Genomic DNA, 17362 nt, shown 5'->3' with positions numbered 1-17362 from the left:
TTACTTGGTTGGGCTCATATTATGAGCTGAAAGTAAACTGTTCGCTTGCGTGCTAACTCGACGAAAAAAAAAAAGGTTAGAATATCAATTGCATATTCTCATGTGCTCTAATCTGACATGGGAATATAAGCATTTCACATTATTCCATTGTTCTTTACATAGCAGAATATGTTCTATTTATTAATAAATACATATTTCTATATATATTTGATGGTATTCTGGTACAATATATATATATATATATATATATATATATATATATATATATATATATATATATATATATATACAGTATATACCTATATATTCACACGAATATATATAGGTATAGATATATTAAGATAAATATAGGAATATCTATTTAAAAATACATAGAACATATTCTGCTATGTACAGAACATTGGAATGTGAAAATATTTACAGTAAATACATAGTTAAAACCTTTATTAAAAATTAATATTGCATTATATTTTTTTCATGATGTCATCTACATAACTGCAAAGGGCTCCAATACACTTCTAAATTTGTCTATATGTATTTATGAGAGAGAGAGAGAGAGAGTATATATATATATATATATATATATATATATATATATATATATTTATATATACATACATATCCATCTTAGCAATGTATATGTATGTATCTCAATGTTAAAGCCCTTTGCCTGCCTTTTTTTTTCTAACACCTGAGACCTCCTTTTTTTTATCCTTTCTAACTTTTGTGTGCAATATTTTTTTTTAATATTTGTTATTAGTGTTATTATGCGTGTAACTATACTTTGTAATGTATTTTTGTGCATGAAGAATAAAAAATTACAGTCGCCTCATAGATAAAAACACGGGCGAGAGCTGTGGACTCTTCCCATCAGAAGAAAAGAAAATCAGGTGAGCATAATTTATGTTTTTCTTCTTAAATGAGAAGAGTCCACAGCTGCATTCATTATTTTTGGGAAAAAAATACCCAAGCTAGAGGACACTGAATGCAATCAACGGGTGGGTACAAAATGCAGCCTCTTCGAAAAGCACCACAGCCTGAATTACCTTACACCCTGTAAAAAAAATGACACGGGTGAAAACCCGAAGCCCAGGTAACTGCACATTAGTTACACCGCCACCAAGCCGAGCTAGAGACCACTCAGTCCCAGAGTGGGTCGAGCACAAACAGCCTCCGAAGAGTCAGCCCCGTGGCTCTCAACTCCCATGAAGGTACCCGGCCGAAAAAACAAGGACCGCTACCTGCCCCCAAAAAGGAGAACAGATTCCCAGAAGAATCCAAAGGATCAATCCAGACAGCTCATAGACCGAGAACAACCCACGGTTGTCTTATGATAGTAGCGCTCAGGGAGACAAACTCCCTAGAAACACAAGGATCCAATAAAAAAAGAGATCCATACACAGGGAAACATGTCCCAAAAGGGACCCGAGGGGCACCCTCATATCCCCAACCCAGTACCATACCATAAGATACTCCAGAAAAACATGAGTTTCATGTTGTCTCATATCAGATCGAAACCTCGAGGCTAGGCAATCAGAGACAGCAGAAATAGGATAACTATCCCAGCAGTAAGTAAAGAGCTCTCCAGGAGAACACCAAACCGTCTGAACAGGAACTCACAATGTCCAGCTTCCATGTAGGAAAGCTGACTCAACCATCATTAAACCCAAACCACCGAAAGCATTTTAAAGTCTGCTAGCACACATTTAAAGTGCAATAGCTGTAGCTGGTTTCAAACTGCAAACCTTCCAAAGACTCAACAACAGCCCTCCGATACCAGGCTCTAAGGAGCGTCCCAGCACCAGACGCCAGTAGAAAATAGGAGGACATCAAAAGTCCTCCCACCGAAGGGGAGGACCGACTCTGGAAGAAAACGGTCAACACTGCATAGAGTAACCGATCCCCGAACTTCCCTCCAGGGTAATGGTCCCAGCCCAAAGGCTAGTCAAAGACCAAAGACAAGAGTCCCAGACCTCTGGAAGAAAAAGGGATGGGTCAACAAGGAACAAAGCCCCCGAGTAGACCTCTGACCACTACTACAAATGGCATGCTAATTTGAATAAGGATAGACATTGTGCTTGGGTACGAGACCTCCCTACCCTGCTGTTTTCCTCAAAGAGGAAAACTTCCCAAAGGAAGAGGGCTCACAAACCCCCAGCATCTATATATCAGAATCCAACATTAAACAGGAGCCCCAACAGGGTTCAAACCCCCAGCCTCCCACTGCAGGAATGGTGGAATTAGTTACTACTCCACATCTCCCTTTCCAGGATTCTGAAAATGCAAGAAGGGAAAAACCCTCACAAGGTAAGAAAACAAGGACCCACAGGTCGCCACAGATACTAAGGTAACTCTGAACCAGGAGAACCCATCCCCCACTCTAGGAGAGAAGGAGACTAAAGCAACGGAAACCACCCTACCATAGAGGCGAGACTCTTCGGCCATATCGCCAACCCAGTTGAAAGACATCAAATGCGCCAGAAGACCAGTAGGGACCCATCAGAGAGACCTAGAACCTAAGCCACAGGCAGATAGGCATCTCCCATGAGAAACAGAGCCCGCCCCCCTCTGAGAGGGGCACGTGGGACCACAAACACCTAAGGTGAAACTGAACCATCCACACCCATCCAGGGAGAGACATGGACCTAGGACAGAGTCCTCAAAAAACGGAATCGATCGAAAGATCTAACTTCCTGAGGAACCCTAAGCTGCCTCCTATGATTAGGAGTGCACCATCTAAAGTCCATAGACTTGGCGATCTAGCAACAGCCTCAAACCCAAGAGTCTGAAAGAACTCCTGAAGAGCTTGAGAATTTGTCACTCAGTGTTCTTGGATCACAAGGAAAAATCTCATAGAAAAGCGTAACCACGTGTTACATACACTGGCAAGGTAGCAACCAACACCCGAAGGTGAATGTGAACGCTGAACCTTACTTGCCATCCCAGAGAGATATGCAACGAGGACGAAGATAACACCCAAACGTTGAGGACTATGGTCAGACCAAGGGTATAATATGGAAGAGACAACAGCCAGAGATCATTTTAGGATCGATCTTCCAAAAAAAAAACCTTAACAGGGTAAAAGCTGGAAGCCTCACAGCTCCCCACAGAAGGCAGGAAACCCCTGCACTCCACGTCTTAGAGTATTGCAACTCTGAGCAAAGGAAGAAGGACATGCCCGTGCTTCCAAACCAGATGACCCAACCAAGGCGGGAAGGGAGAAGACTCCGCCACTGCAAGATAATGCTTAATAGGCCAAGAGTCAGCATCCAGAAGAACCTCAATTGAAGACGCAAATTTTTCACTACTTGGAAAACCAGACCACATAGGTCACTCACATCTCCCAACTCCAAAGGAATGGAAACTATGGTTCTGAGTCCCCAGGGACTTGAAAGAACCATGATGACGTCTGCAAAAACAGATCCGTATCCCAAGCGAGTAGCCAGAAAAAGCCAGTCATTGATCGGCACTCACAACCCTCTATCAGAGGGGTTGTATCTAAACACTAGGCCTCATACTTCGAATAGGATCCAAGCCCAGAGTCCATAGCAATAGGTCTGACAGGATTAAATCAGCACTACGAGGGTGACCCCAGGTAACAGCAGAAAAGCATCCGACCAGTACCTGCATGGTATAAAGGCACTCCAGAACTGCCCAAGGTCCAAGAAAATTCAACCCGAAGGATCGATACATGAACTAGAAAACTTAATTCTATTATTCAAAAAGTGCGCAACTTCCGTGGAAGTGCCCACGTGACCAAAATCGCAAGTATTGGTTCCAGAGGAGAACGTTCTCACAAACGAAAATCTAACAGACATGAGCTTAAGAAAAACAAATTAAACACATCCATCCGGATCAAAAATAAAAGGCAAGCAGCACCCATCGGGTGAACACCCAAGGTGAATGAGAACGCCAACGGGACCAGCCGATCAGAGGCCCCATTCACCTAAGCTCAGAACTGGAACCGAAACATAAAGAAAAAATAAAACAGAGACGGTAAGGAGATTGGCTTAATCCCCAAACGTTGCATCCAATTTGCCATCCAGCATCTAAGGCCTTGGATCCCTCAGCCCACTAGGACTGGATCCTCTAACATCAACAAAACATGCCTTAAAAGAACACAAAAACGTGCCAGCCTATATAACGGAAGGCAAAATCATCCCTCATCAGATCAATGAAAGACCCTGACCCTGAGGTTGGGGCCCCTGAAGCCTCAGAGACCAACGCTTCCCCAGGAGGCCGAACTGAATCAGACGATCCAACGCCCGACGGGCCCTGGTTAACAGAAAATGGACAGTATCTGGCCATAGAAATGGCCATGCGGAACCGTGCCGTAACCTCTGGAGGAAACAAGCCACCCTCCGGAGAAGGAGTAAAGGCCATAGGGACACCTGCTTGTGTAGCCGATAAAGGGTCTGGGCACGCGCCTCACAGGACATGGAAACCTCGGAGGCGGGTGGCTCAACGCACTCTAAGCTCCCTGATTCGGAAAAAAAAGAGAGTACTCTAGAACGGCAATCAAAACATAACTGATGGGCAATGATTACCCGGGTCATTTCATATTTATCACCAGATGCATTCTCCGTATCGGAGACATCTGTGTCTAACATATCAGAATCCTCCATAATCTTGGGATTACACAAATGACAAAAACTAACTGGCATCCTCTTTACAACCCCCCATGGTTGGGGCACTCACCACCTCCTGTAAACTGGACAACTTTAGACTCTCTCTGTCGCACACAGTCAGCATACAGACGTGAGGATCAACGTAACCACACCCGTCACAAGGTGCACCGTGCCAGTGACAAAAAGGGTGCGCAATCTTGAGAGATCGCGTCATTACGATAAGACCGTTATGTTCCGTAAAGCCATGAGCCTAGGTATTACTACACATTAGCAGACAGAACCACATAACAAACATGATTAAAGTCCCCCTCTGTTCAATAACCCCCCTCAGGAGATATTAACCCATGATTCTTTATTAAGATAAAAGGAGTCCCACTGGGACCCTACCTTGTTTCGTTAACATTAAATTCACATATCGAAATAAAATGAAACAATCTTACTGGAATCTATGCCGTGAAACAGGAACACGGCCCTTCAAGTGTGACAGATAGTAGCCTCGCTTCTGACATAGACTTGAGTGAATAAAGGTAGGCAGCGAAACTCATCAACGCTGATTACCAAGGAGCTGTTAATATGAGTCATGATGGGTTTGCAGGAAAACTCTCCCTGCATCTCCGGACTCATCATCCATACTATCACTGAGAGGCTGACAGGATTACTTAAAACTCAAGTCCCATTACGAAGAGTACTACCGTCCATAAGAGACTATCTCAAACTTCTGACACTTCTCTGCCAACCTCCTGTGACAAAAGGCAAAGAATAACTGGGGGATGAGGGAAGTGGGGGAGGTATTTAAGCCTTTTAGCTGGGGTGTCTTTGCCTCCTCCTGGTGGCCAGGTTCTGTATTTCCCAAAAGTAATGAATGCAGCCGTGGACTCTTTCCGTTTAAGAAGAAAATTATGTATTTTTTTGCACATCTATTTATCTGTTTCTTCCATTTCTTACAAAGTAGATGGTAAAGATTTTCAGCTTGTTTGTATTTTTGCTTGCTTTTTAAATGGCATTCCAAAACAATATGGCTGCCTGAAGCATAACATATTGCAACGTGTATATTTTCCTACAATTCATGTATCTGCTGACAAATCGCGTACATTAGGTAGGTCATTTTGATTTTGAATACAGACTTGCATTTTTCCCAAGTTGGCTTGGTCCTCTGATATCAGGCTATTGCACAACACAAGGGTGAGGTTTGGGAGGCTTAGGTAGGAGATTTTGTAATCTAAACTGGATTTTGTTATCTAGGGGCCATTTGGTCACACAAAGCATAAAGATAACCTGGAATGTAATTGGTTTTCCAGAATGTATAATAAAAAGCAGTGACAGAAGACCCAATTTAGGAGTGTCCTGATAGATGAGGGACATTTGCGATCCCTTGAAGATGTTAAATATAGCAATACATAGTGTTTGAAGTCCTGTTAACGAATGGTTCCACCTCATTAAAATGTAAATTATAATTCTAGGAAAGGATAAGGATTGTTCTGATGGGACTACTTCCGGTATATCCATGCATCATGATTTAAGAAAGCATTGACTTTAGAAATGAGATAGATAAACCTGCTACACTTTTTTTGTGCTTACTTTAAAGGGACACTCAGGTCACATAGAGCATGCCATTTTAACCAACTTTCTAATGAGCATGTGCAATATTTCATAATATATGTATATGCATTTGTGATTGGCTGATACAGGAGTAGTGGAAATAAACATATCTTTGATATTTTTCAGGAATAAATCTACTACAGTACTCATTTGGAATTCAGGCTGGCTAAATGCTATTGCATTATCTATTTTTCATGCATGTGTTGGTTATGCAAACCTACTGTATTTCCTTTAAAAAACATTGTTGTCAAATGTTATTTAAAATCAATACAAAACAGGGGATTTCAAAATGTATATGTTATCCTCTTCAATAAATTAATTTTCTTAAATTATCTAAAGTCAATTAGCTTTTCTTAAAAATAAAGTAGGAATTATATAATAAAAATATCTTGCTAGAATATTTATCAAAATTAGATTACTTTTTTTGGGCAGGTTTTACTAGTGATTGGAAAACTCAGATTGCTATCTCAAATTTTGATTAAAGATTTCCTTGAGAGAGCTGACAAACACCAGACAAGAGAAAAGTCATTTTTTTCCCTAACAATTTGATCTGTAGTTGCTTAGGACGTGCATTTAAATTATAAATAGAGCAAATCTGGAAATGGTGAATGAACACAGAGCGTAGGAGAGAGGGCATGTGTAACTCTGTCAGAGAGATAAATTACAGAGCCAGGTTCAAAAGGTTTTTAAGCCTGTTTTCAGAGCATTTTTTGTTAGTTTTGGTTAGGAAACCGTGCACATACGGATAGAACAAGGGAAGAAAGAGCTTACCATAGGCCCCAAGTGCCATTTATATCCAAAGATACCAGCCAATAACTACTTCCAGTTTTCAGAACTTAAAAAGGTCTAAGGGATGTAATAAATTATCCAATTCGTGATTACTGATATTCAGTATTGAATTATGTCTGGAGATTTGGAATGAAAGACAAGTAAACCTAAAAGAAATGTGTCTTATTTATTGATAAAGAAGGAAACTACCTAGATGGTATGGCTTGTGGCTTAATTAAGGAGATGTGGGGTGGAAGTTCTTACAAACTGGTTGGAGTCACATCATATTAGAGGAGGAGCGGTGCAGTGCTGGGTGTGAATTGGACAGATTAGACACATGGCTAGGTGTTCCTCTGCAAACCTTTATAAGGGTCTGGGTAGATGTAGGAGTCACAGCAGACAGAGATCCTTCAAAATAGAGGATGGTTGGATGCTTTTGTGTATAGGACACTGCTACTAAATAGATATAAAAAAATGATGTTCTTAGGTACATTTTTCATAGTGACTCAGTTATATAATCTTGCACAGAATCTTGTCATAGTCGTTTTAAGTGAGAACATTTTGATTCATCACATGATTGCTGGACTATTACCACTTAATATTTGCAGTATATTTGTAAACTCAAAGGTTTGACATATGCAAAGATAGATTACACTGACAAAATTAGCAAATTCTGCAAGCCCCTACTAGCCCTTTTTGTAGAGTTTAGACTTACTGGTGATGGTTAAAGGCTTTGCACATAGATAAATAGATAGATAGATAGATAGATAGATAGATAGATAGATAGACAGACAGATAGGTAGATGGATAGGTGATTGATAGATAGACAGATTGATTGATTGATTGATTGATTGATAGGTGATAGACAGATATAGAGACAGATAGATAGACAGACAGACAGACAGACAGATAGATAGATAGATAGATAGATAGATAGATAGATAGATAGATAGATAGATGGATAGGTGATAGATAGACAGATAGACAAATAGATAGATAGATTGATTGATTGATGGATAGGTGATAGATAGACAGATATAGAGACAGATAGATAGATAGATAGATAGATAGATAGATAGATAGATAGATGGATAGGTGATAGTTAGACAGATAGAGACAGACATATAGATAGACAGACAGACAGACAGACAGATAGATATAGATAGACAGACAGATAGATAGATAGATGGACCAACAGATGATAGATAGATGATAGATGAAATCCAAGAAAACAAAGGTATCGCAACCCATATTGCGCTGCATTTTCTAATTTTCCTTTCTTCCATTTGCACAAAAGATATACCTTTCTCAGAGAAAACACTTTCACCATATATACCACTACAGGCTTAATTTTTTTAGTGAGAGTAACTAAGATCACTTGAAAATTATAGCTCTAACAAACCTGCGGCTTTACAATAGCAGGGCTGTTACTGTAAGATTCTGGAAACCAGCCTAGAAAATACTTTCAACCCAGCGTAACATACATATTTATGGATCACCTTCTGTTTTACTGGGCTAACAGAAAGCAATGTAATGCTTGTTTTACTTTTTCCCAATAAAAAAGCTCACGTTACACATGTGAAGAAGTTGGCGTCTTCCAAACTAATTAATACTGGTTCCCTTCCACCTCTGGATTTTCCACGCAGGGTTATACTGGCGACACTTTGTCTGTAACGTCCAGAATGAGTGTGGTGTTGAGAATTAGTCTCACTTGTTGACATTGTACTTAAGGCACAAAGAACAGGAGAGGAAACAGGACAGAGCCACATATTGCTACAAAGGGACATCAGGGAACAGTATTGTGCCTGCTTAATTATCTGCTCCTAATAGTGCTTCATTAAATAAGACAGTTTCCATGTAGAGATTGTAATACCCTCTCTAAAGAGGTGTCGCAGTTGATTAAGGGAATCTGTTGCTAAGAAATACTTACACAGCCTTTATTGCTATTGACCTTAACACAGTATTAAAATAATTCTATCTAAATGCTATTGAAGTTATAAACTTTACCACCAGGTACCAACAACAACAGGGTATCTAGACTATACACAATATTTTTATTGTCATCCCAATGTTGTAAAATAACAATGCATTAGCATTAAAGGGACATTTATCACCTCTTGCTTTGGTGTAAAATATTGTGCTTGTCCCACACTACCTAGCAAAGCTGAACAGTAATCTGGGTTTTCAAAATCCAGTAAATTGATTTGCCGCATTGCAGGTTACAGAACTAGCTTTTTGGCTTCTTTAGGGAGCGTGGGACAAAGTACAGTTTTTACACATTAGCAAGATATGTTTAATGTACTTTTTAGTCAGTGATGGGCAAGGGACATTCTAGAGGTTGCATAAAGCTTTGTACCCTATCCTTTCCCAAAATCAGGAAATATACATTCTCTATTTTACCACAAAATAGACACCTGCATTCCCTTTTCTCTCACTTCATCTTCCTTTAAGAGACATGAAACCCAAATTTTTTCTTTCATGATTTAGGTAGAACGTACAATTTTAAACAAATTTACAGTTTACTTCTATCATCAAATTTGTTTCATTCTCTGGTATCATTTGTTGAGGGAGCAGCAATGCATTCCTGGTTGCTAATTGAACACATGGGAGAGCCAATAACAATTTGTATATATATGCAGCCACCAATCAGCAGCTAGAACCTAGGTTCTTTGCTCCTCCTGAGCTTACCTAGATAAACCATTCTGCAAAGGATAACAAGAGAAGGAAGCAAATTAAATAATAGAAGTAAATTGGAAAGTTGTTAAACAATTGTATGTTCTGTCTAAATCAGGGGTCTCAAACTTAACTTACCTTGGGGCCACTAGTTAAGTTTTCTTCTCCGATGGAGGCCGCTTCCACAATTTTGAACAAAATTAAACTATATATATATATATATATATATATATATATATATATATATATATATATATATATATATATATATATATATATATATATATATATATATATATATATATGAATGCTCTGTTAAACAGATACTATCAGTGATGACTGTGTGTCATATGTGTAATCATTACATACACACCCAGACCCACACATACAGACCCACATACACACACACAAAATTTTGGAAGAGGCCTCCATGGGAGAAGAAAACTTGACTAGTGGCCCCAAGGTAAGTTAAGTTTGAGACCCCTGATTTAATTTCCTTCCTTCTCTTGTTGTCCTTTGCAGAATGGTTTATCTAGGTAAGCTCAGGAGCAGCAAAGAACCTAGGTTCTAGCTGCTGATTGGTGGCTGCATATATATACAGATTGTTATCATTACATACACACCCAGACCCACACATACACATACAGACCCACATACACACACACACACACATACACACATAGACACACACAGACTCACACACACATACAGACCCACACATACACACACACAGACCCACACATACACACACATACATACACACAAACACAGACTCACACACACATACAGACCCACACATACACACATATGCATACACACACACACAGACTCACACACACATACAGACCCACACATACACACACACAGACCCACACATACACACACATACATACACACACACACATACTCACACACACATACAGACCTACACATACACACACACAGACCCACACATACACACACATACATACACACACACACAGACCCACACACACCCACACATACACACACAGACCCACACATACACAAACACACACAGAACCACACACACCCAGACAAACACACACAAAGACCCACACATACACAGACCCACCCACACACACCCAGACCCACACATACCCACATAGACACAGACCCACACATACACACACATACATACACACACACAGACCCACACACACCCACACATACACACACAGACCCACTTATACACACACAGACCCACACATACACAAACACACACAGAACCACACACACCCACACAAACACACACAAAGACCCACACATACACAGACCCACCCACACACACCCAGACCCACACACACAAACTCACACATACACAAACAGACCCACACATACCCACATAGACACAGACCCACACATACACACACAGACCCACACCCACACACAGACCCACACATACACACACCCACACAGACCCACACATACATACTCACACATACACACATAGACTAACACACACACACACACAGACCCACACATACACACACAGACCCACACAGACCTGCAAACACAGAACCACACACACACACACACAAACCCACCCACCCACAGAAACACACACACAGACCCAGACACACACACAGACCCACACATACACACAGAGCTACGCACACACACAGACCCACACACACATATACAGACCCCCCACACATACTCCCGCACACACACATGCACACACAGACCCACACACACACACAGACACACACAGACCCACACATAAACACACCCACACACACACAGACCCACACACAGACCCACATACATACACACACAGACCCCCTCACAAACACACACAGACCCCCACACACACACAGAGACCTACACACACACACACACACATGTTATGGCATGGCAATATGTTAAACAAAGCAAGCTATACAGTCCCTATCTTAGATAGAGACACACACAAAAAACCTCACTATAAGTATAAGGCAACTGTACTTGGCGGCACATACCTTGCTCAGCCCCATTGCTTGTCCTCCTCTGCTGCTGCTCCTTACTGTCTCTGCTGCTGCCTGCTCAGACTCAGTTTGTCCCACAGTCTCACTGAGAGTTACACTACACTCCCCCAGTGAAGTCCTGGGTCCCATCATCACTGCCAAATAAAAGCTCTGGGCAAAACAATCCCCTGGTCAAAAATAATCCCTTTATTACCAGTTCCCCAGTTTTGCATAACCAACACTTATATTAATACACTTTTTACCTCTGTGATTGCCTTGTATAAATAGCCTCTTCAAACTGCCCCTTATCTCAATTCTTTTGACACACTTGCATTTTAGCCAATCAGTGCTGACTCATAAATAATTCTACAAGAGTGAGCACATGTTATCTATATGGCACACATGAGCTAGTGCTATCTAGCTGTGAAAAACTGTCAAAATGCACTGAGATAAGATGTGGCCTTCAAGGGCTTAGAAATGAGCATACAAGGCTACCTAGGTTTAGCTTTCAACAAAGAATACCAAGAGACCAAGGCAAATTTGACGATAAAAGTAAATCGGAAAATTGTTTAAAATTGCATGCCCTATCTCAATCATGAAAGTTTAATTTTGACTAGACTGTCCCTTTAAAGTAACACTCAAGTCAAAATTAAACTTTCATGGTTCAGATAGAGAATGCAATTTTAAACAACTTTTCAATTTACTTCCATTAAAAAAATGTGCACACTTTTTTATTTACACTTTTTGTGTCACTAGCTCCTTCTGAGCATGTGCAAGAATTCACAGAATATACATATATGCATTTGTGATTGGCTGATGGTTGTCACATGATGCAGTGGGAGTGGAAATAGAGATAACTGAAATTTGTCAGAAAAAAATTCACTACTCATTTAAAGTTCAGACTAATTGCTATCACATTTTCTTTTCTTTTTTTTTCATGCATTTGTTGATTATGCAAATCTGGGGTGCGATCCGATATAGATCGTAGTTTGCGGCGCAAGCGAGGGAACCCGCGTCGCCCGCAGTTTCAGCTCGCAACTCGAGCTATCCCATATACGGCGCCGTCAGATGCTAACGTGCCGTAAGTCGGATAAACCAGCGATGTCCAGAAATCTGAGCAAGTACAAATTTCTGGCGTCGCCAGTGACTTACGGCACGTTAGAAACTGCCGGCGCCTACAAAACCTGACTAAAGTCTAAATCACCCGCACTGTCTAACACGCCTCCCTAACATAGCCCGACACGTCTAACCCTCTATCCGCTATCCCCCCTCACTAGCCTAACAATAAAATATGTATTAACCCCTAAACCGCCGCTCCCGGAGCCCGCCGCAACCTAATAAAGTTATTAACCCCTAAACCGCCGCCAGCTATATTAAATCTATAACCCCCTAAAGTGAGCCTCTAACACCGCCACCATCTACCTTACCTACCCCCTAAAGTGAGCCCCTACCCCGCCGCTATCTATTTTAAAATTATTAACCCCTAATCTAATCCCCCTACCCCGCCGCCATCTATATTAAATTATTTAACCCCTAAAATACTAAACTATCCCTACCACTAAACCTAAGTCTAACCCTACAAATAGCCCTGAAAAGGGCTTTTTGCGTGGCATTGCCCCAAAGTAACAGCTCTTTTGCCAGCCCTTAAAAGGGCTTTTTGCGGGGCATGCCCCAAAGAATTCAGCTCTTTTGCCAGCCCTTAAAAGGGCTTTTGGCGGGGCTTTGTCACAAAGTAAACTGCTCTTTTGCCTACAATCTACATCCCCCTACACCGCGGCCACCTATAATAAATGTATTAACCCCTAATCTAATCCCCCTACACCGCCGCCAGCTATATTAACTATATTAACCCTAATTATATTAGGGTTATTATATTATATATATTAACTATATTAACCCTAATTATATTAGGGTTAATATAGTTAATATAGTTACTATAGTATTTATATTAACTATATTAACTCTATCTAACCCTAACACCCCTAACTAAATTCTTATTAAATAAATCTAATTTATATTATAAACTAAAATATTCCTATTTAAATCTAAATACTTACCTATAAAATAAACCCTAAGATAGCTACAATATAATTAATAATTACATTGTAGCTATGTTAGGGTTTATATTTATTTTACAGGTAAATTGTTAATTATTTTAACTAGGTATAATAGCTATTAAATAGTTATTACCTATTTAATAGCTACCTAGTTAAAATAATTACCCAATTACCTGTAAAATAAATCCTAACCTAAGTTACAAATACACCTACACTATCAATAAATTAAATAAACTACAAATATGTATCTAAAAATACAATTAAACTAAACTAAACTAAATTACAAAAAAAAACAAACACTAAATTACAAAAAATAAAAAAAAGATTACAAGATTTTTAAGCTAATTACACCTATTCTAAGCCCCCTAATAAAATAATAAACCCCCAAAATAAAAAAATTCCCTACCCTATTCTAAATTAAAAATAGTTCAAAGCTCTTTTACCTTACCAGCCCTTAAAAGGGCCTTTTGTGGGGGCATGCCCCAAAGAAAACTGCTCTTTTGCCTGAAAAAAAAACACAATACCACCCCCCAACATTACAACCCACCACCCACATACCCCTAATCTAACCCAAACCCCCCTTAAATAAACCTAACACTACCCCCCTGAAGATCTCCCTACCTTGTATTCACCCCGCCGGGCAGAACTCTTCATCCGATCCGGGCGATGTCCAATCAAGCGGCAAAGAAGAATTCTTCATCCCGGTGATGTCTTTCTCCAAGCGGCAGCAAAGTCTTCTTCCATCGGGCAGCATCTTCCATCAAGCGGCATCTTCAATCTTCATTCTTCGATCCTCCAACGCGGAGCATCCATCCCGGCCGATGACTGAACGACGAATGAGGTACCTTTAAATGACGTCATCCAAGATGGCGTCCGTCAAATTCCGATTGGCTGATAGGATTCTATCAGCCAATCGGAATTAAGGTAGAAAAATCTGATTGGCTGATTGAATCAGCCAATCAGATTCAAGTTCAATCCGATTGGCTGATTGGTTCATGGCTATGTAAGAATAACAGACAAAAATACTAGCAAATGACCGCCATTACCTAAATATATTGTGTATATTAAATTTAAATATATGTATATATATATATATATATATACAGGGAGTGCAGAATTATTAGGCAAGTTGTATTTTTGAGGATTAATTTTATTATTGAACAACAACCATGTTCTCAATGAACCCAAAAAACTCATTAATATCAAAGCTGAATAGTTTTGGAAGTAGTTTTTAGTTTGTTTTTAGTTATAGCTATTTTAGGGGGATATCTGTGTGTGCAGGTGACTATTACTGTGCGTAATTATTAGGCAACTTAACAAAAAACAAATATATACCCATTTCAATTATTTATTTTTACCAGTGAAACCAATATAACATCTCAACATTCACAAATATACATTTCTGACATTCAAAAACAAAACAAAAACAAATCAGTGACCAATATAGCCACCTTTCTTTGCAAGGACACTCAAAAGCCTGCCATCCATGGATTCTGTCAGTGTTTTGATCTGTTCACCATCAACATTGCGTGCAGCAGCAACCACAGCCTCCCAGACACTGTTCAGAGAGGTGTACTGTTTTCCCTCCTTGTAAATCTCACATTTGATGATGGACCACAGGTTCTCAATGGGGTTCAGATCAGGTGAACAAGGAGGCCATGTCATTAGATTTTCTTCTTTTATACCCTTTCTTGCCAGCCACGCTGTGGAGTACTTGAACGCGTGTGATGGAGCATTGTCCTGCATGAAAATCATGTTTTTCTTGAAGGATGCAGACTTCTTCCTGTACCACTGCTTGAAGAAGGTGTCTTCCAGAAACTGGCAGTAGGACTGGGAGTTGAGCTTGACTCCATCCTCAACACAAAAAGGCCCCACAAACTCATCTTTGATGATACCAGACCAAACCAGTACTCCACCTCCACCTTGCTGGCGTCTGAGTCGGACTGGAGCTCGCTGCCCTTTACCAATCCAGCCACGGGCCCATCCATCTGGCCCATCAAGACTCACTCTCATTTCATCAGTCCATAAAACCTTAGAAAAATCAGTCTTGAGATATTTCTTGGCCCAGTCTTGACGTTTCAGCTTGTGTGTCTTGTTCAGTGGTGGTCGTCTTTCAGCCTTTCTTACCTTGGCCATGTCTCTGAGTATTGCACACCTTGTGCTTTTAGGCACTCCAGTGATGTTGCAGCTCTGAAATATGGCCAAACTGGTGGCAGGTGGCATCTTGGCAGCTGCACGCTTGACTTTTCTCAGTTCATGGGCAGTTATTTTGCGCCTTGGTTTTTCCACACGCTTCTTGCGACCCTGTTGACTATTTTGAATGAAACGCTTGATTGTTCGATGATCACGCTTCAGAAGCTTTGCAATTTTAAGAGTGCTGCATCCCTCTGCAAGATATCTCACTATTTTTTACTTTTCTGAGCCTGTCAAGTCCTTCTTTTGACCCATTTTGCCAAAGGAAAGGAAGTTGCCTAATAATTATGCACACCTGATATAGGGTGTTGATGTAATTAGACCACACCCCTTCTCATTACAGAGATGCACATCACCTAATATGCTTAATTGGTAGTAGGCTTTCGAGCCTATACAGCTTGGAGTAAGACAACATGCATAAAGAGGATGATGTGGTCAAAATACTAATTTGCCTAATAATTCTGCACTCCCTGTATATATATATATATATATATATATATATATATATATACGGCCAAGGACGTGCCCTGCATGTCGTCGGCTAATCTGAGGGCTGGAAGCAATGTTGAGGCATCCTGCAATACTGTTCCCGACTGCCGGGACCCCCATTGATCACTCACATCCTGTTTCGCTCCACGTGGAGCCCGGCAGTCTTCCGATGCTCTGCTTCCGATGACAGGCTTCCGATGCTCTGCTTGTGTGCTGAGTGCCTCGGTGGGTCAAGGCACTTAGTTAGTAACAAAAAAATAATAATATTGTTGCACAGCTAAGTCTCAAACACTTGGAAAGCCACAACTTTTGTCTTCTGCTCTCTCTAGAGCAATGTGTGCAAAAGGCTATGTAAGAATAACAGACAAAAATACTAGCAAATGACCGCCATTACCTAAATACATTGTGTATATTAAATTTAAAAATATATATACGGCCAAGGACGTACCCTACACGTTGTCGGCTAATCTGAGGGCTGGAAGCGATCGAGACGGCTTCCAGTCGCTATAACAGTATTGCAGTGAGGCATCCTGCAATACTGTTCCCGACTGCCGGGACCCGGATTGATCACTCCCCACGAGTGATCACTTCCGGTTTCGCTCCACGTGGAGCCCAGCAGTCTAGCAGAGCATTGGAAGCGATCGGACAGGCTTCCGATGCTCTGCTTGTGTGTTGAGTGCTTCGGTGGGTTGAGGCACTTAGTAACAAAAATATAATAAAAACACAACATAAAAATATATATTTTATATAAAATAAGCCCTATATAGCCCCCCTCCCCCACCCCCATGAGGCTTCAAAGATGGCAATGCCCAGTGCATCATGGGGCCTTTGGGGGGTGTCCCTAGCCTGCCTCATCATAGGGGCAGGCTAGGGTCATCCAATCTGAGCTTGCCACAATAAAAAAAATGATAATAAAATATCCCATTTGTCTGATCATGTCAATATTTGTAAATATTGGCTCTGACCAGTATGGATCTCCCTCCCTCTCCTC

Source organism: Bombina bombina, chromosome 1 (assembly GCF_027579735.1).
Source record: "Bombina bombina isolate aBomBom1 chromosome 1, aBomBom1.pri, whole genome shotgun sequence".
NCBI classification, from domain to species: domain Eukaryota; kingdom Metazoa; phylum Chordata; class Amphibia; order Anura; family Bombinatoridae; genus Bombina; species Bombina bombina.
The sequence above is the reverse complement of the archived record's forward strand: the minus strand, read 5'-3'. Positions refer to the sequence as shown.